Source organism: Dermacentor variabilis, chromosome 10 (genome assembly GCF_050947875.1).
Source record: "Dermacentor variabilis isolate Ectoservices chromosome 10, ASM5094787v1, whole genome shotgun sequence".
In the NCBI taxonomy this organism is placed as follows: Eukaryota; Metazoa; Arthropoda; class Arachnida; order Ixodida; family Ixodidae; genus Dermacentor; species Dermacentor variabilis.
The window spans coordinates 30,342,914-30,367,960 of record NC_134577.1 but is presented as its reverse complement, the minus strand read 5'-3'; the positions used below and the strand labels follow the sequence as shown (position 1 = coordinate 30,367,960).

At 47.8% G+C, this 25,047-nt stretch overlaps 1 protein-coding gene and 1 long non-coding RNA gene across 3 annotated transcripts in view; one reads left to right on the top strand and one right to left on the bottom strand.

Annotated features, from left to right (window-relative positions):
- LOC142560252 (uncharacterized) overlaps positions 1-25,047 on the top strand; it is a 430,092-nt gene that overhangs the window by 336,051 nt on the left and 68,994 nt on the right. The window contains exon 6 of one of the 2 annotated variants that reach the window (XM_075672208.1): positions 1,294-1,386. The exons of the other annotated variant lie outside the window; for it this stretch is intronic. The gene's annotated coding sequence lies outside the window, so the exon portion shown is untranslated. Of the gene's footprint in view, positions 1-1,293; positions 1,387-25,047 lie in introns of those variants that run through there. 2 annotated transcript variants of the gene reach the window in all.
- The window catches only part of LOC142560253 (uncharacterized), a 96,035-nt gene continuing 85,624 nt past the window's right edge, over positions 14,637-25,047 (bottom strand). The window contains exon 3 of the long non-coding RNA XR_012823328.1: positions 14,637-14,657. This is a non-coding gene — a long non-coding RNA (uncharacterized LOC142560253). The remainder of the gene's footprint in view (positions 14,658-25,047) is intronic.

Here is a 25,047-nt window from a genome sequence, read left to right as displayed (position 1 = left end):
CTGAGCAGTGCGTTTGCGATTTTGGGATAGGCGGTCCTAAAGAGACCTACATACTTTCCCATTTTCCTTTTTTCTTTTCTTGTTTTTCAGATATTATTTTTCAAGATCGCACGCACCTATAACAGGGGATTAGTCAGCCATCGTCCTGGAAACAATGCAGAAGGATTCCGTCTACCCGCTAACTACTATAGACAGCACATACGCATATTTCTATCGAAAGACAACCGAAACAATTGAAAGACAAACAGGCCTATTCACGACGGACCTGCCAGAAATAAAAAGAAAGATAACACATCAATAATGTTAACAGGCGTTTTAGCATGGCTACCTTCATGTAGGAACAACGCAGCTGCCCACCGCGACGCACGAACCCCCTATCTCTTCCGGGTACGACACGGTCTGCAAAGTTGCAGTCACTCACTTCCTTTGTTCATCCGCGCCTGACGTAGCTCAGTCGAGAAAGACGCGAACATAGCCGCAGACTTTCGTCTATTTCCTCTGCGTGCGTTTGCGATCGGAGGCCAGTAGAAAATGGAAAAAGCGTCTCTGCGAAACACCCTGACTGCGTAGACTGTCTTCCCAGCGCAACTTAAACTGGCACCATTTGCAAGAAATGGCGTATAGGTTTTCTTTGCACGATAGAGTTGGGATTTCCTTATTGTTATGAATATTACATGTAAAGAAATTCGTCGGTAGGCCTCTTTGGAGCCGGCTATAGCAAATCCGTAAAATGCAACACAATATATATGTATTTTTTTCGTGCAAGAGTAAAATAATCAAAAGAGCACGAACACCAAGTGACAATTACGCACACGAGGATATTCATTTGACTATCACTTTTGAAGTCACCACTAGTAAAGGTTGAACGTTATAACGAGTTGCCAAGGTTCCCATCTGCTTCAGGTAGTTTCAATTCGTGCATGTATTTTATGAGCGCTTTGGTTCTTTTTATAAAGAAGCCGTACCCGCCCGTAATCATTCCAGACCTATCCAATCGTTGTCGTCGTCGTGGTTGTTGTTGCTGCTCATGGCCATGATGATGACCCCGAACTACAACGAAAATGACAAACGAAATGATTAGCTATACCAAACAAAACACTGAAGAAAAAAAAGAGAAACTAGAGAGGAGAGTCAGATTTGCCTTTTGTTTTCGGCACCTAACCCGGCTCTATGGGCTACATTTCTGTTGTTTGTTTTAATTCGACTCCTTCGTCTTCTCTCTCCCTCTAACTATCTCTCTCTCTCTCTCTCTCTCTCTCTCTCTCTCTCTCTCTCTCTCTCTCTCTCTCTTAGCTATGCTGTCAAGCAAGACGTCGAGGGAATGGTGCTGCTTCATCAGTGTCTTCCTTTTGGCCTTCGAAGCTTAGAATACCACATAAAAGTGAATGATGCAGGGCTGCAGCAGCGTCTGGACCTGCCCCCTCTCCCCTACCCCTCCTACACACACTATACCGCCTCTCCTTCTTAATTTTGGCGACAGCTACTTTGAGAATAGGCAAACTGATGATTTCAACTAAGTTCACGCTTAGATATCACTGTGTAACGTGTAACTGCCAAGTGCACGTGTTAAAAGTTAGAACAGGTTTCTTTTTCATTGGACAGCCTTAAGCTTAGTAATGGCTGTTTCCACCTGAGCCAAGTGTTTATGTGTGATTTCTTTCTACGCGAGTCCTGACAAGGCTTTTCGCTGAAGCATACATTTTTATCAGGCCAATCATGGCTAGCCATAGCTTTATACCTTGCAGTTAATTAAGCCTGACTTCAAAAAAAAAAAAAAAATCTGGTAAATCGAACGACTTTGGCGTAAACATGTTGAGCTCCCCTTTCTGGGGCGACGAAAGGGCTCAGTTCAAGCCCCAGCTTTTGAACGGCGTGTTCTCTCGGATAAAGGCGTTTCTTCAAATTAATTACGCGTTTTCGGCCGCTAAGGAAAACTTGTTACGCACCCCTGTATGCTTGTTTTACAGCGAAGCTGTTAGAGTGTAGTTGGACGGGATTGTTCGTGGCGTGCTCACCTAAAAAGCGGCAGCTGGAAAAGGGGTTTGTGTTTGAGTTTCCGCGCAACGGAATTACGTTTTCGTGGATATTCGAAATACAACCCGATGCTATCATGCGTGCAGGTTCTTTGTAACCCGAACTTTACGAATATTCTAACGCATTCTGGCTTAGAGAAATTAGTTCAATAACGCACTTGCGCTGGACGGAGGGCCTGAGGATGTAGAGAGAGAGAGAGAGAGCAAATGATAAAGGAAAGATAGGGAGGTTAACCAGGACTGAGCCCGGTTGGCTACCCTACACTGGGGAAAGGGAAAAGGGGACGGAAAGGTTAAAAGAAGAAAAGAAAGTCTACTGGGTAGATCGTTCGGTCACTCAGTGCTGTGCTGTGCTGTGCTAACGGTTCGCCAGCTAGCGACCGCGGCCACTCAGACAGACCCCAAACGGCAGCTGTAAAAGGGGCTTTGTCTTTCAGTTCCCACGAAACAGATTTATGTTATTCTCGTATATTCGAATAACAATTCGAAGCTATCATGTCTCCAGCCTTGTGTGTAAGTCGTACTTAACGCATTTTCCGACGCAATTTACTGTTAAACATTAAATGAGTTCAATAAGGCACTCGCGCTTGGCGGACGGCCTAGAATAATGGGTATGCATGCTGCACTTCCGCACATGAGCATGCGCGCACCACGTACGTCCCTCGAGGTGGTGGTGGTGCTTGTGTAACGTCGTCAGTTGGAGTGGTGGTACTCGTCTGACGTCCGCAACAGCTTTACTGTACATTCACTCTCACAGGGTGGTATAGAGGCGTTTTTCTTTTTAAACAAAGCTCTTGTTACTTGAAATGTAATTTAGATATCTGAAGATTACCGCAAAGGCCCGTGTTGGCGCCTAAGCTAACCACGCCTTGTTACCACAACATGTGTACCCCCGATGTTCCATCTCGCAAGGTACTACACTATATGGCGATGAAGGCAAATATAGACGGAAAGAAACTGTTGAGACCAAATCATTGAAGTACAATGTCCAAGATAACGTTCGGGCTTTGGGTAACGACGTATTGGAGACGTCCGGTTTGATCTTGACTACTTTCATTTTTGATTATTTTCTAGTTCAAAAGCTTGCCCTGCGACATAAAACGTGTAAAGTAAGCATGTTATATGTGCAGTTTGTTACGTTCAACTACCTTTGTCTCTTTAGCCTGACAGGACGACTCAATAAAGCAAAGAAATTGACAACTATACAGGGGAATGAATGGGCCAAACAAGTATTGCAAAGGCAAATACTTTGCAGCAAACTGTAAAGTATAACTTTGCAGTTTGTATCTAGTGCTTCAAAACTGTTGTGCATGTCTGCGAGCAATTGTTTGCACCATAGCTTAGGAGCAAAGTAAGCTAAAGTAGCTTTTGTAAACATAAGCTTTTATAAAACGCCCTAGGGAAGTGTTCACCCCCCCCCCCCACCCCCCAGAGGAAAAGCTTTTCCAATGCATTCACTTCGCCAATCGTCATCCGAAACGAAAACGTCGGAAACCAGAATACGGGGACGAGACGTATGGGCAAGGGAGGCAGTGCGGAAAGGTCCAAACGTTTTCGCAGGTTTACGCATCGTGCAGGTACCCTCGTCGCGTATACCGGAAGAAAGAAAAATGGTTGTCGATGTTTGCGCTCGTCGTTTCCCGACTCAATCGCAGAACGACGTTTGACGCTCCAAAGGCAAATGTTTATCGGGACGCGTTTATTGACGCAGCCTTCGCGTCGACGCATCCTATAGAAGGTGCGACACTCGAACCAATAAAATACAATAAGAAAATAAGCGCGGCAAATGGGAACAGGAAAGGCGCGAATTCGAGTCCGTGCGGCGTGATCTGAAATAGGCGCCGGTGAGTGTGTGTCGTTGTGTATCGCGTGTTGGCGCGGACAACGCGTGCCAATGTTTGTATAGAGAATATAAAAGCGCTTTCATGTCAGCGCTTGCATGAAAATAAAATAAAAGGTCGTTATCGCGCCGACCCAGTTTCTGGCGGGCCTGCTTTATGCAGGTTTCTTTTTTCTTCGCTCGGGACGTTTTCGAGGGATCCACCACTTTCGATGGCGAAGCATTTCTTGGCAGTTCTGTCGCCGAATAGGCCAAGCAATCTTAGCGGAGGAGGCACGCGTCACCGCCGCTGGGTTCCTTGCATCGCCACCAGATGTCTCTGGTCGCAGCGGCGGCGCCGGCCATGCGGGGAAAAAATAAACAAACAGAAAGCTGGCCTTCGCGTATTCGCGGCTGCACGGTAATCGGGAAGCAAATGCTCCTTGCGGATAGAATGGATTCGAATTGCCCTACGTATTTACTCACGCACTCGAGCCAATGCAGGGTTTCGTCGCAACGGGAAATACTTGCGCCACCTGTTTCACTAGAAAATAATGCGTTTTATTTTTAAAAAGCTGCTTGAAGATGCGCGCTACTCTTAGCAGCGACAGCCGGTCTCTACATGAGAGGGTATACTACGTGTGTTGAAAGTCAGAACCATGTTGAATTGAAACGAAAGCTGCATGGCATGCTCTGGTGTTCGGTACTGAGTAGACGATGCGGACTATACACGGTATTAGATACGGGACCGTTTCCTGAGCCTACTTCGAGTTCACCAGACCACATCGAATCGCGCCTCGGCTAATTAAGAAGCGTAGTAGCACGGATACCGCATTCCCGAGGCGCGGCACGTACAAACAAGTTGGCGGCCCCCACCTCGTGTGCCGCAGGTGGAGCTATTCACTGCTTGACTCTTCCCGAAAGTGAAGCGAGAGCCTGGCACTGTTCTAGGTAACTTGGGTCCAAGAGGCAAGACGGGTGTAATGCACCGTGAAACCCTGGCAGCGTCGCCCCCATCTGCCTAGTGTGACGGCGCATCGCAAGTCAGCAAGGCAAGTCCGCAGGGAGAAGTAAGCCCTCGGACAATTGGGGACCAAGCAGCGACCATCTCCAGTGGGTGTGACACCATCGCACGGGCGCCTACCATTGGCCGAAAATGACGGCACCTGAGCGGGCTCGCCGATTGGCCGAAGATGGCGTCACCTGAGCGGGCTCTCCCATTGGCCGAACGTGACGTGTCTTCGAGACACCGAAGGGCTTAAAAGACACATACCGGGAGCAGCAACAGAGCCTTCCTAGAGCATTCCTTGATTCTTCTCTTTCGAGCTTCTTGCCGCGGGCCGCAGCATCCAAGTTGCTGCCGGCCCGTAATGACTTTAAGACTGTTAATTGACTCTCACTGTAAATAATGTAAATAAACCTCGAAGTTTTTTATACCGAAGTCCTCCTCAACTCTTACAACGGACACTGACAGATACGTATGCTTTCATTCAGTTGATTGAGCGTGGTTGACCGACATGGCGAGGACGTGAAGGACTACAAGGAAATCGTTGTGCGGCCTGATGTTAAGAGCTCTAACCTCTGTGAGCTTCATCATCATCATCATCATCATCATCATCAGTCTGGTTACGCCCACTCCAGGGCAAAGGCCCCTCCCATACTTCTCCAGCTACCGCGGTCGTGTGCTAGTTGTGGCCATGTTGTCCCTGCAAACTTCTTAATCTCATCCGCCCACCTAACTTTCTGCCGTCCCCTGCTACGCTTCCCTTCCCTTGGAATCCAGTTCGTAACCCTTAATGACCATCGGTTATCTTCCCTCCTCATTACATGTCCTGCCCATGCCCCATTTCGTTTTCTTGATTTCAACTAGGATGTCATTAATTCTCGTTTGTTCCCTCAACCAATCCGCTCCTTTCTTATCCCATAACGTTACACCTATCATTCTTCTTTCCATAGCTCGTTGCGTCGTCCTCAATTTAAGTAGAACCCTTTTCGTAAGCCTCCAGGTTTCTGCCCCGTACGTGAGTACTGGTAAGACACAGCTGTTATACACTTGTTATACCGTGAGCTTCGGTGAAGCTTTAATATTCAGCTACAGGAACCCCTCCAATGTCACGATGACCGGCTCCTGCGTCGTCATTTTCCATGTCGCCAAAATAATGATCCGCGACACAAGCGTTCCCGCCAACGTTACCAGAGCCAAACTCGTTTCGTTGCTTTGCACCGTGTAAACCCCAACGCGGCGCCGCGACACACAATTTATTTAAAGTCATTAATTCATTCTGGTCCTTTTAAACATTTCATTGTTCCTTATCCTCTTTAATTCCTAATTTGCTTCCTCACGCTCCTAATGGCAATTATGTATCCAACCACTCTGTTCAGTTGCTGTTCTGTATATATAATTATGTTTTAAATGTGATTATAACATGAGGACCCATAACAGTGTTTCACCGTGTTACCACTTTCTCTATATTTCTTGCCTTCCACTGTACCCTATTTCAAACCACTGAATTCTACTATACCATTCGTTCGTTCGTTCGTTCGTTCGTTCGTTCGTTCGTTCGTTCGTTCGTTCGTTCGTTCGTTCGTTCGTTCGTTCGTTCGTTCGTTCCTTCCTTCCTTCCTTCCTTCCTTCCTTCCTTCCTTCCTTCCTTCCTTCCTTCCTTCCTTCGTTCGTTCATTCGTTCGTTTGTTTGTTTGTTTCAAACATCTCAAAGCAACACTTAGGGCTGAAATAGACGCCGCTATTTCTTCACGAGTACACCTTGACTGTAGCGATCCAAACAAGGCACGAATTCAAAGGAAAACGCACGTTTCAATTGATCGCCAAGGGGGCTTGTCTTCGCCAGCGCGTCATTGCGACACGCTGGTGCGATGTCGGAGGCTACGCTTATGGCGAACACAAGTCCACTTGTCGATCGAATCACCAGCTGCAGAGACATCCTCTTGCTGGACCACTGTTGACTGTTTGGAACGATCGCTGACTGGACGTCTACGGCACCGACATTACCTTTTCAAAACACTGCAGCAACTGCAGCACAGCCTCCCTAGGCATGGCTCCACAGCATGCGCTGTGGAGCCATGCAGTGAAGAGAGCACTGTGCGGGGACCAGATTCCGTCTCTGCTCTATCTCTTCCTATACCAAGGTTCTGCGCCGCACACCGCCTGTCACGGCAGGGGTTCTGGCCGTATGCCGACGTCGGTCCTCGTTAGGCCTCAATTGCGCCCTGCATTAGCTCTAACGGCCGGCGGAACCGCCTGTACGCCGTCCGCAAATAACCTCGATAGCAAACGCTTAGATTTTGCGGATGCCATCTTTTCTTGTTACGGAAGACCGCGCTGGGTTTGGGGGGCTTCCGGTGAGTTCCAGCAGCACGGTCGGAAAGGGTGAGAGGGGTCGTTTAACGTCACTCACAATTTCCTCGCAGCGACGTTTTTATACGCATCCGACTCCCGAGGCGCCCCGCGCGTTCCGTCCGGCCGCAGTAATTTCATTCGGCAACACGACGAGCCAAAACCGCTTCATCGTCGTGCCCGGCCATTCTTCCTCATTCTAGGTTCTGTTTTCGTTTTTGTTTTTCGCGCATTCGTTCCGCAAGGATATACTACGTCATCAAAACCGTGCAATCACGTGCAAGCTTCGAGGGTTCGCGTTTTTTTTTTTTTTTTTTTGACAAAAGCAACGAAGTCGCGTTCTGGAAGACAGTCGTTCCTGTATACGTGACGGGCGTGTCGGTTTCCCTGAGGCGCATGCGCCTCACGCGCCACGTGATTGGCGAGGGCGGGACAGGCGTAACAGCTTATCCAGAAATTGATGCTGACGTAATGAGATGAGCTCCTGTTAGGGTGAACGTTTTAAGCGAACGCTGTCTGGCTAGGAATAAGAGTGTGGTGCATATACGATGCGCGACTCGCCGAATTTCGAGTGTTTATTTCTACAGTTTTGTTGAAGCGTTGCGGCGCATATAGAGGCAGCGGAGTAGATTAGAATATAATCGTGAGTTTCCGGTATTCTAACATATGATGATAAGTATCGCTCAAGTGTAACAAAAATTTTAGTTCAAGTTTGAATGGAGAAACGAAGTTCTGCCTACGTTATGCTTTCAAGCAATTACCAGTGGCCTACCAGACTATAGCAGACAGCGAGTGTATACCAAGGAAACGTGTAATCGATAGGTAGTAGGATGCTATCATATTCAGACAGCAGAGATTCAGATGAACTGCCCCATCAGCGGTTAGGTCGCGGGTTCGATCCCGGCTGCCGCGGCCGCACTGCGATGGCGGCGGATTTCAAACACGCTCGTGTGCTTAGGCTCAGGTGCACGTTAAAGAACATCGGCCGTTCAAAATTAATCATGAGTCACCCACTACGGCGTGCCTCACAATCAGACCGTGTTTATGGCACGTAAAACTCCAGAATCCATCCATCCATCCATCCATCCATCCATCCATCCATCCATCCATTCATTCATTCATTCATTCATTCATTCATTCATTCATTCATTCATTCATTCATTTTAACCATGTGCCAGTTTCCCATCGGCAGAGATTCACCCGAGATACCATCAATTCAAAAAGGGCCCAGCATGAATTTACAGTTGATTGTATTTACGCAAGTATATCTAGGAGCAAGGTTGACTTCGTAAGTACATAATTTCGGTGCAAGAAGCATTTGCTGTTCCTTCAATTGACTTACCTTGCCTGATGAGAATCAGTGACACTGATTGTTGTTGTGGTGGTCGTTGTTTATTAAGTGCACACAGATGGGGAAGTTTAATACATCAGAACCAGCTACTTTCTCTCCCATAAATGCGAGCAATGTTAAAGTTCTCTCTAGCCTTCGTAGCGTTCCCTGCTATGGGTGAAATTGAACATAGCTTCTCCAACGCTGCACGGCTGGAGTGAGATAGGGTGTATATATAGCGGCTCGTTTTCGGATTTATGTGCTTACCTCGCCCGACTTATTTCCTGCGTCGACATAGCTCGGCCCCAAGCGCGCCGTCCGACTCAGCTCGTCTCTCTCTCTCTCTCTCTCTCTCTCTCTCTCTCTCTCTCTCTCTCTCTCTCTCTCTCTCGTTCTCCCCACCGTGTTATTGATCACGCGATGCGCGGCTAAGCGACCACGTCTCGGGCAGTCGTTTATTCGCATTAGCCCGATTAATGGCCGTCGCCTGAAATTCCGGCTCGCGACACGGTCCGGCAAAGTGCACAGCTTTGGCCGTCGGGTGCGTTCGCTTTGTTTTCTATGCGCAGTCTCTACTTTTTCTTTTTTCTGGAGGGGGATGGGGGGGGGGGGGCTGCTTTTGAGTCGCTTTCTTGTTTTGTCCTCCGGTATAAGTATCCAGGCGAGCTATGGCTTTAATTCGTTCCGTTTGCGACATTCTCCCCGCATGCGCGCTGCTATACTTGCAACGCTCTTAACAGCCTTTTGCGTTTTCTGTATCCTCTCTTTGTTCTGTACCATGCTCTTCCCATTCTTACGCAACCGTAATTTAATAAATCAAATGGAAACGTGGAGCGCCCAAGTCGACATTCATCTTCCAAGTGAAAGAAATTATGCGCGGTGAGTACCGGTTTTTAACGGCTATAAGTGAAACAGAGTAGGAATTGGAGGCGCAACAGAGCGACTAGAAAAAACAAAAATGACAATAAAACAGGAAGGCTTATCAGAGTCACATACGAGCATGTGTCAGCGGTTTTTCTTTCTTTTCATTTTTTTTTAGCGCCGTACCTCATTGCTCGTACTGTTCTTGGGAGAGAACAAAGAAAGAAAAATGACGCGGCAGGCACGTTTCCGCTTGTACAGCCAACGGTAGCTGAAGTTGGATAGAACACGTGACCTCCTAGGACTGAGGACGTTAACCTAATTCCCACGATTGCAAGCAACCTTCCAGGCCAACCAGTCACGTTCCCCAACCCTCTGTGCAGAGTAGCCAACCGGACACTTGATCTGGTTAACCTCTCTACCTTTCATCTCTTGTTTTCCTTCCTCCCTTCTCCTCCTTATCCCCCTACACCGCGCCTAAATCGAAACTAACCAGCGTATCTGCACTCCCCACCCACCGGTAAATGGCCCCAGCGGAAGGAACTCGAACCCTCGACCTGGCGGTGCTCGGCTGCAGAGCGTCTTAGCCACAGAACAACCCGCGGCGGTTAACTGCTGTCGAAGTTAAAAAAAAAAAAAGAGAGAGAAAGCAACGCCATTCACATTCGCTACACTCTGCAGAGGGAGCATAGGCGACACCCGCTGTTCATTTATGCATATAGCGATCGCCCTATTGCCGTTTCGCTTGTTCGCAGTCGCTCAATCCATTCGGCATGTATTAATCTGGACAGCGTGTGTGAACAGAGTTACGCCGGGACAACGGTGCACGGCAAAGTAAAATGAGTATAGGAGGGGACTGCGTGCAGGCGATCGTTCGGCAGTAATGACCATGGGGGGAGGAGGCTTGGTGCTCTGACCGAAGCTGAAATCGATTCGAGCAAAACTCGCCACTATGACAAAGATGAATTCGCGTGTGCACCGCCGCACCGCGAATTGATCGTCCCACGTCGACAAGCCACGCGCACAATTGTAACGATCGGTAGCGCTTGTCCTTGCTAGCGCGAGAGAAGTTTTCGAATTCCGCTAATAGCTGGCAAGTATAGGTGCGCTGCAGATGAGGTCAAGGGAGTAAATAAAAGCGCTAAGAGAGTGCCGACACGACACATTTTCGAATTTCACGTCTTGGCTATCGTCAAATGAAGGTTCAAGACCTCTGGACCACATAAAAAACATAGTGGCAAGCGGTAGCGTGCCCTAGCGTGCCCAAAATAACTTGCACTATTGACACTTCCTTTTAGGAACCGGATTTAGTAGTCATTGTGGAAGTGGATGCGCGAGGCACGTCGCCACGCAATGGCTGGCTCGCTCCGTCGCAGCCAAATGAAACGAGCGGATGTTTCTTATTTATTTATTTATTTATTTATTTATTTATTTTTAATAAGCAACCACGCCATAGCTACCTTTATGGTGGCACGACGTGTGCGAATTTTGCTCCGAGTCACCAAGTCACAATAATCTTGATGACGTCTCGCGTTTCGAGACAATTTTGTTATCAATTTAATATGTGTTGGCTACAACGTTCGCGTATTGGTAAATGCCATCGTTTTACGTTTTAATGCTCGAAGGGACCCATAGGGTACATGAATAAATAATTGGGGGAAACGTGCGGTGGAGTTTTTATGGCTTCGAGAATACCCGCCAGTAATCCTTTAAGAGGTCGCTGGTGCACTAAACTTCCTTCGTAGTTATATTAAACGTATCGAAGCAGGAAAATTCAAGTGGAAATGTTGGAAGAATAATCTTCCTTGAGTGTCGCTTTAGCGCTTTAAGCGTACGTTTTATGTTGAGTCATATGTCTATTTTATGTTCTGAAAGACCAAACGCCTATCCAAAAGATCACCGATTACCACTGTCTTGCATCAGCTTACATTGCTCTCATCCCTGCAGATTTCGGCGTCCTTCTCACTTGTTGTCATGACAATTGTGTATGCGGCTTATGTGCAGTTTATTTCTGGCACACACGGAATCTTAAAAAGTCGGATACAGCAGAAACGCGTAAGTACGTCGCGCGATACTTACGTTGTTGTACGGTGCAGTAATATATACATGTGTGTCGCGGTCACCAGGAATTTCTAGAGTAAGAAATCGGTTAGGAATGAAACATTCGTTGTGTCGATGCAAGCTTTACCCGAGTTTCTTCGCGGTATTTACTTAAGCACAGGAGGAGTGTACAAAAACTGTACGGCTGTGATGTCTCGTCGATATATTCCAGCGCTAAAAGGCACTGTACATGGTAGATTACCCTTAGACTTACCACAAGGGGAGTTCTCTCAAAGAAATCCTACCATGCTTGATTATTTGTTGTTTTAGCTTCATGGCACATGAAGCCGTGAAGGTTTTATTGCAGTACCCTCAAGTCAGCAGGTCTTGGCGACTGTTTTAGAGTGCATGCACACCTTAAAATGTGCATCAAACTATTCTCTCTCGCTCTCTATGTCCACCCTCTCTCTCTCTCTTCGTCCCTATACCCCCGTCCTCCAGTGCAATGTAGCAATCAGGACGTGCGTCTGGTTAACTCCACTGCCTTTCGTCTCTCTCTCTCTCTCTCTCTCTCTCTCTCTCTCTCTCTCTCTCTCTCTCTCTCTCTAAGCTTCTGGTAGGGCTAACATTCCCAAAGGATGACAAAGGTGTCTAGACCGACTCCAGGAATTCCAGGCTTTCAAAAACGTTTGACCACGCGACGCAGTTGGCGTCATCTTTGGTATCACGCCAGGTGAGACGCAAAGGCCAGAAGTTGCGCCCGAACGTGAAACGTCTACGAGCTACGCCAGCTCCGCGGCTGTAAATAATCTCCCAGCAAACGAGCCGCAACGTTTCATTGCTCTCGTCTGGACCAGGGGCAACGCACTGGCTTGATCGAGAACCTCGCTGGGCCAGTTCGGGACAGGCGGCGGCGCCGGTATGAAACAACAGGAATAGAGTGCCGGAAGAAAGAAAGAAAGAAAGAAAGGCACGCGTTCGGGGCCTTTCACTTTCACTGCACCCAAATTCCGCGCTTCGTACTAATGGGCCCGGCCGCGAGACGACCACTTTCTCGGCGGAGCCATCTGTTGCGATGAAGTTGCGCACACAGCAAACGCCGCGTGTGCCTATCGGAACTGCAGTCGTTTGCGTCTCTGTTTGTAGTCGTGTTGTAGGCACGCGAGGATAGAGCGGTGCTGCAATCGCCGGCACGAAAGCAAGCCGAGATCCGGCTGTTAAATGTGTTGCACGCCAACGGACGCACCCGCCACACCGAAAGAAAAAAGTGCACGCTCGCACACACTCAAGACGAGAGCCCGCACACACATGCGCAGAAATTCATGCTACTGTAAGAGCATGCCTGCCATCCCGTAAACATTAAAAAGGCGAAAAATCCTGCGCGGAAGACACTGAGGAAGGAGAGGGAAGGGCGGAGGGTTAGAGGGGACACGCGTTTTGGTTTCTTTCATTTTGTGTCTTTTTGTTTGCTTTTTCGGTTCCTTTAACAAATTGATACAATTATAAAACAACTTCTTAATCTTTTTTGTTTAGTTGAACAGCTCGGCTAACGTTAGCTTGGACACCCTATGTATTTGCTTATAAATAGAGTAGAGCTAACAACGCTTTAAGCGGGTCCTGCTCAAAGGTATAACACTTACGCAGCACCGCTTTTGAACGACTCACGCCGAATAATATTTTCAAAATGTTTTGTTTTCCTCCTCCATGTCTGAAACAAAAAGTTGCTTGCATGCTGTAGAAATCGATTTATTTTTCAGTATTTTCTTTCTTCTTTTTAAGCCTTGCTACACTGATTCTGATGAGCGTGCCATGATATGGTTTTTGTAGAACACCTTTTGCAATGCTTCTTTAAGAAAGGCATTCACGCTATACACACCCTTAGTGATATTGAATATGGACTAGTTCAAACATAACGTTCGCATTTAGGTCCCGAATGGCTTCGCGAGTGTGGCCTGAGTAAGTGACTATATCGACATGAGAAACGCACGTGATACACGAAAAAAAAAAAAACTAAGATTTTTGTGTATATTTCATGCGTGCAGCGCACACTTTGTCTCTGAAGCACCTTTGGGCTTCTTTTATAAGAAGGGCTTCGCCCGAGATGGACATGAAAGCACCGTGGCTGACCGCAGCCTTTTTAACATTTTTGCAATGTATTTCCACCGCTCAATGATAGCAACCAACAGGACAGAAGCAAGGATAGTCATCAACCGATATCTAGTAGGAAAAAGACATTACAACCCATGTGACAACAGACAGGATGTCCCGACCATGCTAACGCCCGCACCTGCGCTGATAGAGCACTTGTCTTAAATTGTTTATCTCTACGCGAACGGGGCGGGGGGGGGGGGGGGGGGGGGGGGAGGGGTGTATTGAATGTATTCGTAGAGCCGTCCGTAAACGATGAGCCTGCCGCCAGGTGAGGTCGAGCTTGTTGGTTGTTGATGAATATACGAATCCTCGTCCGATTCTTGCACTGGGCCACTGATATTTGTGGTCCCGGACGGTCCAGGACTGGCCGAGTATCTGCGCATGCCAACACTCAAGTTTGCTGAAAGCAGCGTCTCGAGCATTCCTGGGCAGTCCGCGACGACAAATCGAAGAGATCCATTCTTTTGGAAAGCAACCATGGCTATTGTTAACTGCATATCAGAGTATAGTTTGCAGATACCGGAACCGCAACTGCCACACAGACGCGCGTTCGTATGTTAATTGCGTCTGGGAAGTAGTTAGCTCAAGTATCAGCTCAAGCGTCGGCTGACACCACGCGACATCACTCTACTATACCTGTCAAAATGAACATGCAAAGGATGGTGAGGTCGTCTTCTACAAATATAGGTTCACCTATCAAAACGTCGGCCAGCCTGCCTGAAGTACTTTACCCTTGTTTATACAACTTTCATACTGCGTACATCTCAAGTGTGGTATAAGAAATGGAAAGCCAACCAACAATCCAGCGTCGGTCGACCTGTTAACACAACGCAGGGGAGGATGGAAACCTTGGGGTTCGATACACTGCCCGTTCTTCCTCGAAGGTGCAGATGCCATAAACGCAAAAAAAGGAGCTTGTTGACGCAAAATAAAGAGATCGGCCACGTCGCGTCAAAGCGAAGTTGGCTCTAATAGTAAAGCCACGCATAAGAACAAATGCGACAGGCTCTCCACTCACCTGGACTTGTGTATGTCGATAGACTTTGGCGGCCGAGAAGTCGGCAGCACCTGGAAAGTCAACAAAACAAGAATAAGCAAAGAACGAAAAAAATTAAGTAACAGTACTGTAATCACAAACTTCGTTAACAGCGTGCTCACTCGGGCGTATTTGTACTACCGCGGTGAGACTTGACCCGAACAACGGAGACACGTTTCGATAGGGTTAGCTTTAAGAAGCATCGGCTACTGTGACGAGCAAATAAACCTCAAACGATTTTAAAGGAAGACGTATTAAGCTAGTAGCAGGCGTTCAAGGCACCGCAACCAGACGTCTTCAGCACCGTCCGCAAGAAAAGTAAACACGCGCATACGGCATCTTCAGGATAAGCATGACATAATCTCGGTAAAGAACAAATTTAACAGTGCGACGCACGACATGAGAACAAAGTAAAAGGACAACTCTCCGTACTAGTTCCTTATATGTCCGGTCTCACGCCGTTCAATTGCTCTTTTACACCGAAGCTGCTAGCCTCTAGTTGGTCGACACTTTTCGTGTCCGCGTCCGTGAGCAAAAGTGTGGGCCGATCCTGGCCGCAGTGCGGAGCCAGGAGCAGCGGCTCATAACCCCGTAAGGCAGAGAGGCTACAAGCAGTCAGCAAAGTGAAGCGAAAAGTGCGTACATTCTTTGGAATCACGCATGCAACATACTGAACAGCACACGTTTCAGTAAAGAACAAGCACGAAACAATCGTCCGAACCACATGCTAATGATAAGGCGCTCTTTATAACAAAACCAAACACGTAGCGCTCCCCGCATACGTTTCTCGGCAAAGATTATTGTGGCGGAAGCTGCCTCGCCGACGGCAGCTTGCGAGGTGGGGAGTGACGTCCCTATCATTTCGTATATAGAAGAAGCGGCCTAGCAACTGGTTTCAATGTCGTTGCAGCACCGCTATGGACTGCGGCATGATGACAAAATTACCATTACCACCATTACTCTAAAGCGATAAAGCGTTGCATACCCCCCTCAGCAGTGCTATAGTGGTGCTTTTCAACAACTTCGCTGGGCATCCACTTTCGCAGAGCCTGTATGGCGAGTCAGTTTTTTTAAACTATCCAACATAACTGACAAAACTATTATAAATTTAACTATACATCGCCACAACCAGATGCCTTTCTTTCTTTCTTTTTTCTTCTAAATTACTCGCCAAATGTGTTAGTGTCGCTAGCACCAGAACGCTTTTAAGTGCCACCTATAAGATGGGTTTTTCTGGCCCAATGGCGACGGGGAGAACCTTGAGTTAGTGATCTGTATTAAACCGCATGGCTTGGCTTCCTTGCTTCGATATTTTAAATCTATATCAGGTTATGCATGGACTGACACAACGCCTTCCAGAATAACCGCCGATAGCTGCCGGCGTAAAACCATCATTACCAAGCTAAGCTAGCTAAGCAACCAGAGCGATAAAATCACAAGTGTATAGGAGTGACTTCCTTCAGCGTTCGTAGTTATTGCACAGATATCCCTCCACGACTCATGCTTCTGATGTAAAATCTTTAATTTATGTGGCCTTATTACAGAGTGATAAACTACTGAACCAAAACTTGCGTACTAACTCCTGCTTTATGACGTCAATTCCTGAGTCTATCATGCATAACTGCGGAAAAATACCCTTCGCGCGAAAATTGCGCAGTACGTCAACGTAGTTTCCGAGAATAGAGTCCTTTTTTTGATTGTTTGTTTCCTTTTGCCTAACCGGGTGACCGGACACAAACGAGCGTTAATTAGGCGCAGGGAGGAAGTTGCAAACGCGCTCTTATTAAAGACAGTTCCACGGTCATACGACCGCGCAGTCAGGCGCGGCACCAAAATGGTCTGTGATTACGGGAAAACTACGCATATATAGCCGCGCATAACCGGAACTCAACTAACAGAGCGTGCAAATAAATACAACCCTCGTTAGAATGCAAAAGGGAAAACAAAAGTTAACTAAGATCAAAAGAAACGTGAGAGGCAAGAACAAAATTTTTCTTCTCGCTTAAACACCGCAGGCCTGGTTTGCGGAGGGTCTTCCTTGCAACGCGGTCAATCATCCGCGAAGAGAGTGCGACGCGTGGCCATCATGTATAAACCTTTTTTTTAATTTTCAAGCGTTAATGCTTTCTTATATACGTGGGAATGGCACGCTCTGATGTACGCGCACGAGCTCGCACGCACGATCGTTTCAATTAGCGGCGATAGTATACGGCCGCTTTGAACTCCTAGCGAGAACCAGTTTTATAACGGAGTAAGGACAAAAAAAGAAAGAAAGAAAAAGATAAGAAGCGAGGATGGTTAGAAGTATACAAAATGCAAAGCAGTGTGTATACGACGGAGGCGCGTGCACCCCCCCCCCCCCCCTTGCCGCCGCCGCCCGCCGCCTTTCATATCGCAACGTAATAACCTCCTGACGGCGGCATAAAGGTTTTTGCACATATACAGAGTGTTCTCAGGAGAACGAAAACGCCGATGCTGCTGTTACCCGCGAAGTACAAGTCCTGTAATTTTCCTGTAAAGATATAGCTGGTATCAAGCGGGAGAGCGAATCTGTAATTTGAACTTGACAAAGAGACGCGAGCGTGTGGGTAGTTCCCGGTTTCCCTTTCTTCTTTCTTTTCTTCTTCCTTTTTTAAGGCAAGGAGCCAATCATCTTTGAGATTACACGGCGCGTGCTTCTTTTGGCGCGCGTGGCATATAAGACCACGAGTATGCAGGCATTTAGGCGAAACAGCAGTTATGTTCAGCGCGCGTGGTCTGCTCGCGCGCTGAACATCGCTTCATCGTCGAGGAAAACTTCGTGTGTGATATACTTACGCGGCGTTTTCAAGGTAATAGCTAGTTTTAGCATGTCGCAATCACCCAGTGGCGCTCTCTATAGAGCATCGCAGCAGGAGCCGAAGGTTCACTGGCCGCCGTATACTTAAGTTCGGCGTAACGCGAACGGGGCAGCGCGCAGCGTGGAATTGCGCTTCGCTAAAGCTTTCTGATCATCCGTAAATGGCCGACTACGTGCAAGAAAGAAAAATTGCGACACGAGTGGCTGCGCGCGCGACCAATGGACGCGAGACCACAGCGTGCACTTTCGAAGCTCTGTACGATTGTATAGTATACTGTCGAAGCTTCGCCTCGCGTAGCCCTATTACGCATTATATGTAGCAGCGGCATTTGACACTGCGGCAGATGGGGCCGAATGTTACTACGAGAGCTTTCACAAATCTCCGCAGTCCGATGCGCCGAGCTCTTACGTAAGACCGTCCTCATTAGCGGCCAAGAAATTTTGCCCGTATGGTCCCTTATTCGCACGTCGATTGCGACGCTTGTTTAAAGAGGCTATGATCTTTGTATTGACAGAGGAAATAACACAGGGGAATATCAAAACGGAACTGCGCAACAGTGACGCTACCTCACACGTTTTCTTTTTTCCTTTATTTTTGTTCCATTTTGTGAGTTTGCCACTTGTAGGGCTCCAATAGTTTCGTTCCAAGAGTTCCAAAGTGTCGTCGCCTTACGGTCACTTGAAGAAGCGCTGAATCTAGCGATGCAGGTGTGTCACTTGTGGCGATTTCCATATGAAGAAAATAGTGCGAAAGAGAATCACTAGAGGTTGCACCCAAAACAGTTCGCAAAGTGCGGCGAGGTTATCTTGCGCCTGTGTCGGCTGCACCGCGGAAACTGGCACGAGCTCTTGTAAGAGCATCAGTGCAGCTCTTTTTAGTGCTAGCATACTTGCCCACCGGAAAGTGCCATTAAACCTCATTTCGTCCCATACAGGGGCCCTTGTAATGCATTCCCAAAGAAACCATACGTCCGAATCTCTATCGACATCAACTGTAAAGCTCCAGTCACTCTATTTCGCCTGTGACCGCATGCCTTTATGCGTTTATTCCTTACATGAATGAATAAATAATAACTGCCGCTTGTGAGCGATGAAATCGATTCCAATACTCCGTTGGTTCGAGGCTTAATTAAAGTTTACAGCTCACCTTCCATTACTGCGTCGAGAGACGTTGCATCCGGCCGAAGACAGCTGTACTCTAAGCACATAAAACCTTCGAACGAGGTTTGAGCGATAGACCACTGCAGGTGCGTTCACCCCATCGAAGCCACGAGGCGGAGAACCGGGCAAGTCACGCTGTTACTCCTTAGCGAAGTGATCGAGTGGACAGAGGCCGCCACAGGTCAGCTTCAGCGAAATCGGTCCTTCTCTCTCTTCTTTTTTTTTTCCATTATAGGCAATGCACCGGCCTCCACATACGGAAGTTGCGTATAAATAGCTCTAGCGACGAGTTCGAGATTGAGAAGCAACACGGACATAATGGTTTTTCACTGCGCAATGCACAGACGTCCCAGGACGTGCAATGCATGCGACGTAGGCGTGCCCCTGTGGACTAAAACGGGCATGTCAGATGAACATAGTACTGCTGTTCGTTGTCCTTACGCGTCGACGAGCTCAGGCAGCAACAACGAATCCCTGTTGCAGACTTCGCCTCAATAATATTAGCAAATACCTCGAAGCATATGGCGGAGTCCCTGCTGCGAGACTAATGTCGTCTGCACGCGACTTACCAGGCCTTGTGCAGACGACGTTAGGGAGTCTGCAGCGAAATAACCAGCGGAACAGTCGCCCCTTGAAAGACGAGACGGATTACACGCAGAAAACGCTGTGCGCCCGAAAGGTAATTGTTTTCCGAGCCCAGCTTCTCAGAGGGAGCCAGCTTTGTGAGCTTCTTGTATACCCGTGCTGTTCAGTCTGGCAGCGGTGGACGCGGAGTCTGAATGATCATGTGCAAAAGTCACGCCAATAAGAAACAGCAAAGGATACTTCGCGAGATTTAATGAGGCAGGGGATATTCCCCTCGCAGTTCGACCGGGTCTTTGCTTTAAGAGAGCACACAAGTTCACGAAAGCATGGTTGGTGGCAGAAGGCTCAGTCCTGCAGCCTCGCGGGCGCCATAACTACCCCATACATAATGTATCTTAACATGAATCCCATGCTTTCCACGCCAGGTGTTATTCTGACCAAGTCAAGCACGAGCTTAAGTTAGGGTGCATTTCTGAGTACGGGGGTTAGTCATTCAACCTGCGCCTAAATGATAATGCAGACTCAGCTAAACTATCCATAAAACACGAATGCCTAAATATGAGGGACTATACTTCTGCCCTTAGTTTCTTTCGCACAAAAGGATAGCATTTAGGGAAATCGAAACTCTTACATGGACTGCTGGACAACAGTGCAGCACCGAAAACAGCCTTTTATCGCCGTCTGCCATGAGTCGGGATCTGTTTTTGTCGCTTTGGTTGCCACACGGCAAAACGTCACTGTGAAACTAAATATAGGCACGCAGGCCCGTACCATACAGCGATACTGCAATAGTGACGTATAAAATGTGTTGTTACGAGGTAAAATGCATGAAGCAATATGCTTGGGAAGTTTCGTCCTAGTGGTACGTTTGTTTTCTGCGGCACTTGTGCTTTCTAACTATATGACGAGTGCTCGTTATCGAACGTACCAAACGCACGAATTTTCCAGCTTCGATCAAAGTGCAAATCAGTAGGGTTTATGACCTCTTTATTTCCGTCGTTCTCCTTTGGAATGTTCTTGCACACGGCTTGGAGTTTATTAAAGACGGCTACACTTCGCCTCGCTCCCCTCGAAAAAATAAATAAAAATAGAGCTATACATTCAGTCCTGCACTGATTCCTTCCTTGCCACGTTGACCGTTTCAAGCCTGTTCGTAATGTTGGTCACCGGAGAACCGTAATCGTAATGTTGGTCACCGAAGCACGAAAGCTCAGAAACTCAAAATAACTATTCCTTCATGCAAACGCCCAGTTACTCTATCACTACTGCTGTAGAAGAATGACAACGGCAAAGTGAAGGATAAGGCGAGTAACGTTCTGCCACATGTGGTAGACCAGTTCACTATATGTCATTTCGTCTTTCGCAACCACAAATTTCATCACCGTTTCATCTTCAAGCCTCAACGCTTTTCTTTTTCTCTATATCGCCGTCTCCAACTTCGATTGGCAAGTAGCACCGATACAACTCGTCTTGAACCCATGTTTCCGTGCTCGAAAGATCGGAATCTGATGACCCGAGAAAGATAACTTAAACGCTTCGTATGTTTATAGAGCAAAAAGGACACGATGAAGGTAACGCGTGATGTTTCCCCTGAATGTACGACCAGATTCGCCAATGTTCGTGTCGCGTACAATTCCTTCTACACAGCTTCGCGCATTTTGAACGCAGAGTAGAAGTGCACTAAATAATAATAAAAAATGTTCTACCTTACCCGCCAGCCAGGTTAACATCTCCCGCGCTTCATTTAAGTCAGCATCTGTCTTACTACTACGCCCTTTCAGCTCCGATGCTACTCATGCGCATTCGTTTACGCAACCGCCCGTGTAAACGGACCGTGGCGAAAGAGCAAGTATGGAATGAAGAGCTTCCCTGATCTTGCCTGTACACCTTCTTTCTGCCTTCATTTTGAATGTAACGCATCCAACTTCACTGTGCATGTTAACACCAAGTGCACTTTTCTTTTTCCACGTCTTTCTCTAGTGGTGCGAGCGCTTAAATCCCTCATCTCCTCCCCAATGCTGATTGGCGTGATGACTCGTGATAATGAAGCGTAAAGAGCAATAAAGGGCTTAATGGGGCCGGCTCTTGTTCGCGCTGTTATTCGTTTTTTTTCCCAAGCGTAGACAGACAGACACAGAAAAACCAACACACAAGGGCTTACTAAAACTTTTTCATACAAACGAGGAATATATGTATGCGTAGGTGAAGCAGACAAACAACAGAAGCGCGAAAAAATAAAATGGAACCTGGCAGAGGTCGTGTGCCTCCAAGATAGAGAAAATTCGCGTTCGGATATGGAGGGTCAGTTTATGTACATGTCGCAGTTATTGTCAGGAATCGCACGATGGTGGCACGTGATCCGTGCCATGTGTTATTTTTATTTTCCCTCGTTTTAGGTGTTCATGCACTCCCTCTGTATCTGCTTCACATATCGACTGTACATGTATGTTACTCGTATGAATAAACAAGCTTTATTAAGCGCTTGTTGCGCCTTGGTTAACTGTGGCTGTCTGACTCCGCTTCAATAGCCATCTGAACATATATAACAACTATAACCCATCTCTCCACTCTCCTGTAGTACGTCTAGGCAAATGTGTACACGCTGTAATCTGCGTTTCAATAGAGATATTTCTCTCTTCTTTCTGGACTGCACAGGAGCGTGCCGTCGTAGCCTAAATGAAAAGAAAGAAAGAGAGGAAGAAAGAAAGAAAGAAGAGGAAGGAACTTCGCAACCGTCGTCGGTGTCATCGCATGCACCACCGTTCAAACCCTTTTACAAGCCTGTTGCCCCGCGGCGACAATGCGCCCTTCTAAAAGCCGCCTAATTATCGCCGCTCCTCCCTCCCTCAGAGGAGCGAGAGTGTTTCGCATGCAAGCCGCAGCGGGCGGATAAAGAGGCGAAAGGCGAAAGCCTCTGCGGTTAAGAGAGCACTCGTTGTTTTCGAGCTGCTTCTGTCAGGCTTGCAGTTGCTGTCAAAGACGCTTTGCTGCTTGACTGTTCCCTGTAAGGGCCATGTTTCTTTAAAAGAGAGGAGGGGAGCAGGGAGGGGGGAGGGGGAGGAGTAACGAACTGCCGGACCGGTTCTTTGAATAGTCGGCGGGTGTCGCAAGCGACTGTACGCACTGGTTCGGAAATACTGTGCAGCATTTGAACACTTGCTACACATGAGGCTCGAAGAGGCTGTTTGTAGTCCGCAGAGAAAAGAAATAGCGCCGGCGGTGTTTATCAAGTTTGCGATTTATGCACTGTTCGAACGAAGCGCGTGTACTTGGTTCGAAGAGAGCTCAGTGTCAGAGAGGGGCAGCACAAGGGCAGCGTTACACGCACGAAAGCAACGTGGCGTCCCGCTGGCACTTCAGTAGCGTTCTAAAATGAGAATCCTGCCTTTGGCGCCAAGATGGGCTTAGTTGCTTTGCGTCAGAAAAAGCCGACACAACAACGCAACGGGAATCGGCTGGAACCCGCGAGTCGAATTTCGGGGGCCCGGCTTGTCGCAGGCGACACTTTCTCAGTTATGGCTTCGGTGTGTGTTTTGCGCCACGGTCATATCGTCGGGGCGTTCGAAGCGCACACTTGTCAACACGTGCGTACCTTTCTTCGCTATGAAATTAAATCACATTCCCGTTGCGGCTAGATCGTGACGACTGCTCCTTTTCAAAAGACAGATTTTATCGTTACCACGAAATAACAGAAGCAATGACGAAAGCGCTGGTTCCACGTCGCGCGTTCTGCAGCGCCTTCGACTGAGAGCGTTTTCGGTTGGATACAGACGTCTACAGGATGTCTAAAGAAGACATAAATGTTGTCAGAAACTCGTGAGAAAGAACGGTTGGCTTGTCTTCCGTAGTGCTTAATAAAAAAAGTAAGAAGAGTAACAGCTCTATCCTGGCGTCTGATACATGTGTACAGAGTTTAGTGACGACACCGGTGACACAAAAGACCCCGAACAAACGTAGAGAAGCACTTACGAAGTATAAGTAATCCACATATATCCGGTTCGCTATATTTAAACTAGTAGAGAGAGAAAGAAAAAATGCACTCCGTGAGGTATAACTCAGAGTTAAAGTGTGTCTACGGGCGGAGTGCAAATATCTCGTAGGTTATCAGAGATCACACGTACTGGAAAAAAAGTAAGCCCGTGTATTTACAAATATTCTACGGGCATTCCCTTATATACGCGTGGACTTATACACATTTGTGTTATATGCAGAACCTCCGCAGTCTACAACTAAACATCCATCCGTCCCATGACTATACAGTGGTCACTAAACCCCCGTGATGAGACTGTGCTTCCTGCGATCTCTCTAGCCTCTCGTGATCTCACGGCGAACATGTCGGATTGCAAGAGATCATCGGATACGACGACTGTGAGCTTCTTTTATAACTACTATACATAACACCCATACACAACCTGCAGGAAGTGTCAGCAGAGAGTCTGTTATGTTTACTGACAGAAATGTGTACGTACCCTATATAACGACGCATACAACCATACACTTTAGACGTACAGTCACTGGGCATGTGACCACACAGTGGAGCGCGTTGCCGCTGGCCATCAAGAGGTCTCCACGCGTCGCGTAAATGAACGCATACGGCACGTGTTCGCACACCCTGTAGGCTAACGTGGTCCACAGCCTCCAAACCACTGCACTGTATTACCGAGGCGAGGAGGATAGAGAGAGGCGCACGTTTCGACTATGAAAACACATAAGGCAGGCTGTATAATGGATGACCCGTCTACTCCAAGCGCTGCAGCGGCGGCGGGGCGCACACACACGCAAACATCGGAAGCGAAAGCCATTTAACTCGCTCTCGTACGCGGGTGTCGCTGAACGGTCACAGGCGGCGCGTGCTTGTGGACCGGACAGCGACGGAACGGCCCCGGTATGCCAATGGAGGAAGTGTCGTTATCCTGTGACGGAGATGAGGCTTGGTCGCATGGCTCGCTGTTGCCAGCACCGGCACGGCGCAAGAAGATTGCGGAGTGTTCCAGCCTCGTGAGGACGCGTTATAAACGCGTAGACGTGCGCGGGAACTCGGGGAATTGTAGACGGAGACAGCAGCCTCGTAAGAGACACTTCAAGCGTGCTTCTGATTTGGGGTTCTCGGCCCGTGCATGCTCATTTTTACCCGTTCATTGCTACCCCCCTCCCTGCCCCCCACTCCCGCCCGTACCGTTGTTGCTATACATAAAGGACGATACTACTGCGTGCGCCTCATTGGTGTTAAGTGCAACATGACACAATTACTGGATCTGCACTGTGTATGGAGAATTTGGTAAAAAACTGCCTGCGGTCTATGAATTATCAGTTTTCGCTATTCGTGGGTTGTTTCAATGGTGGATAACCATTAGAATGGCTCTAAGACAGACAAAAACGCAAGTAGACAGTACGGACATTTCTTTGGATACAAAGTAGCAAGCCGCGTGGTAGGCGTAAGAGGGAAAGAAAAAGCCACTAAAATCTACAGTAATATAGATTTTACGAAATGATAAGAAAAACGGCAAAGAAACAATGGAGCCATAGCTCTTGAAGACCCGTTTGTTTAGGACCAATTGACCACCCGCTTACACAAAGCCTTATCATCATTGCACGCATACTTGTTGCCCTGTCACCCTTCATTTGAGAACGTATACGGCAAGACTGTACGGTGCCGCAATACATAGCCCATAGCGGAAACGGCCCGTTCGCAGGTGAAACGCAAGAGTCGTCGATATATAAGCTGTAACCAATGCAAGTCACGAACGCGCGGCAGGCCTCAATGTAAGCGACCCAACCAACAGCTTCCACTGGATGTCTATATACTAAGCCTTCGTCACCGGTATACAAGCAGTCCG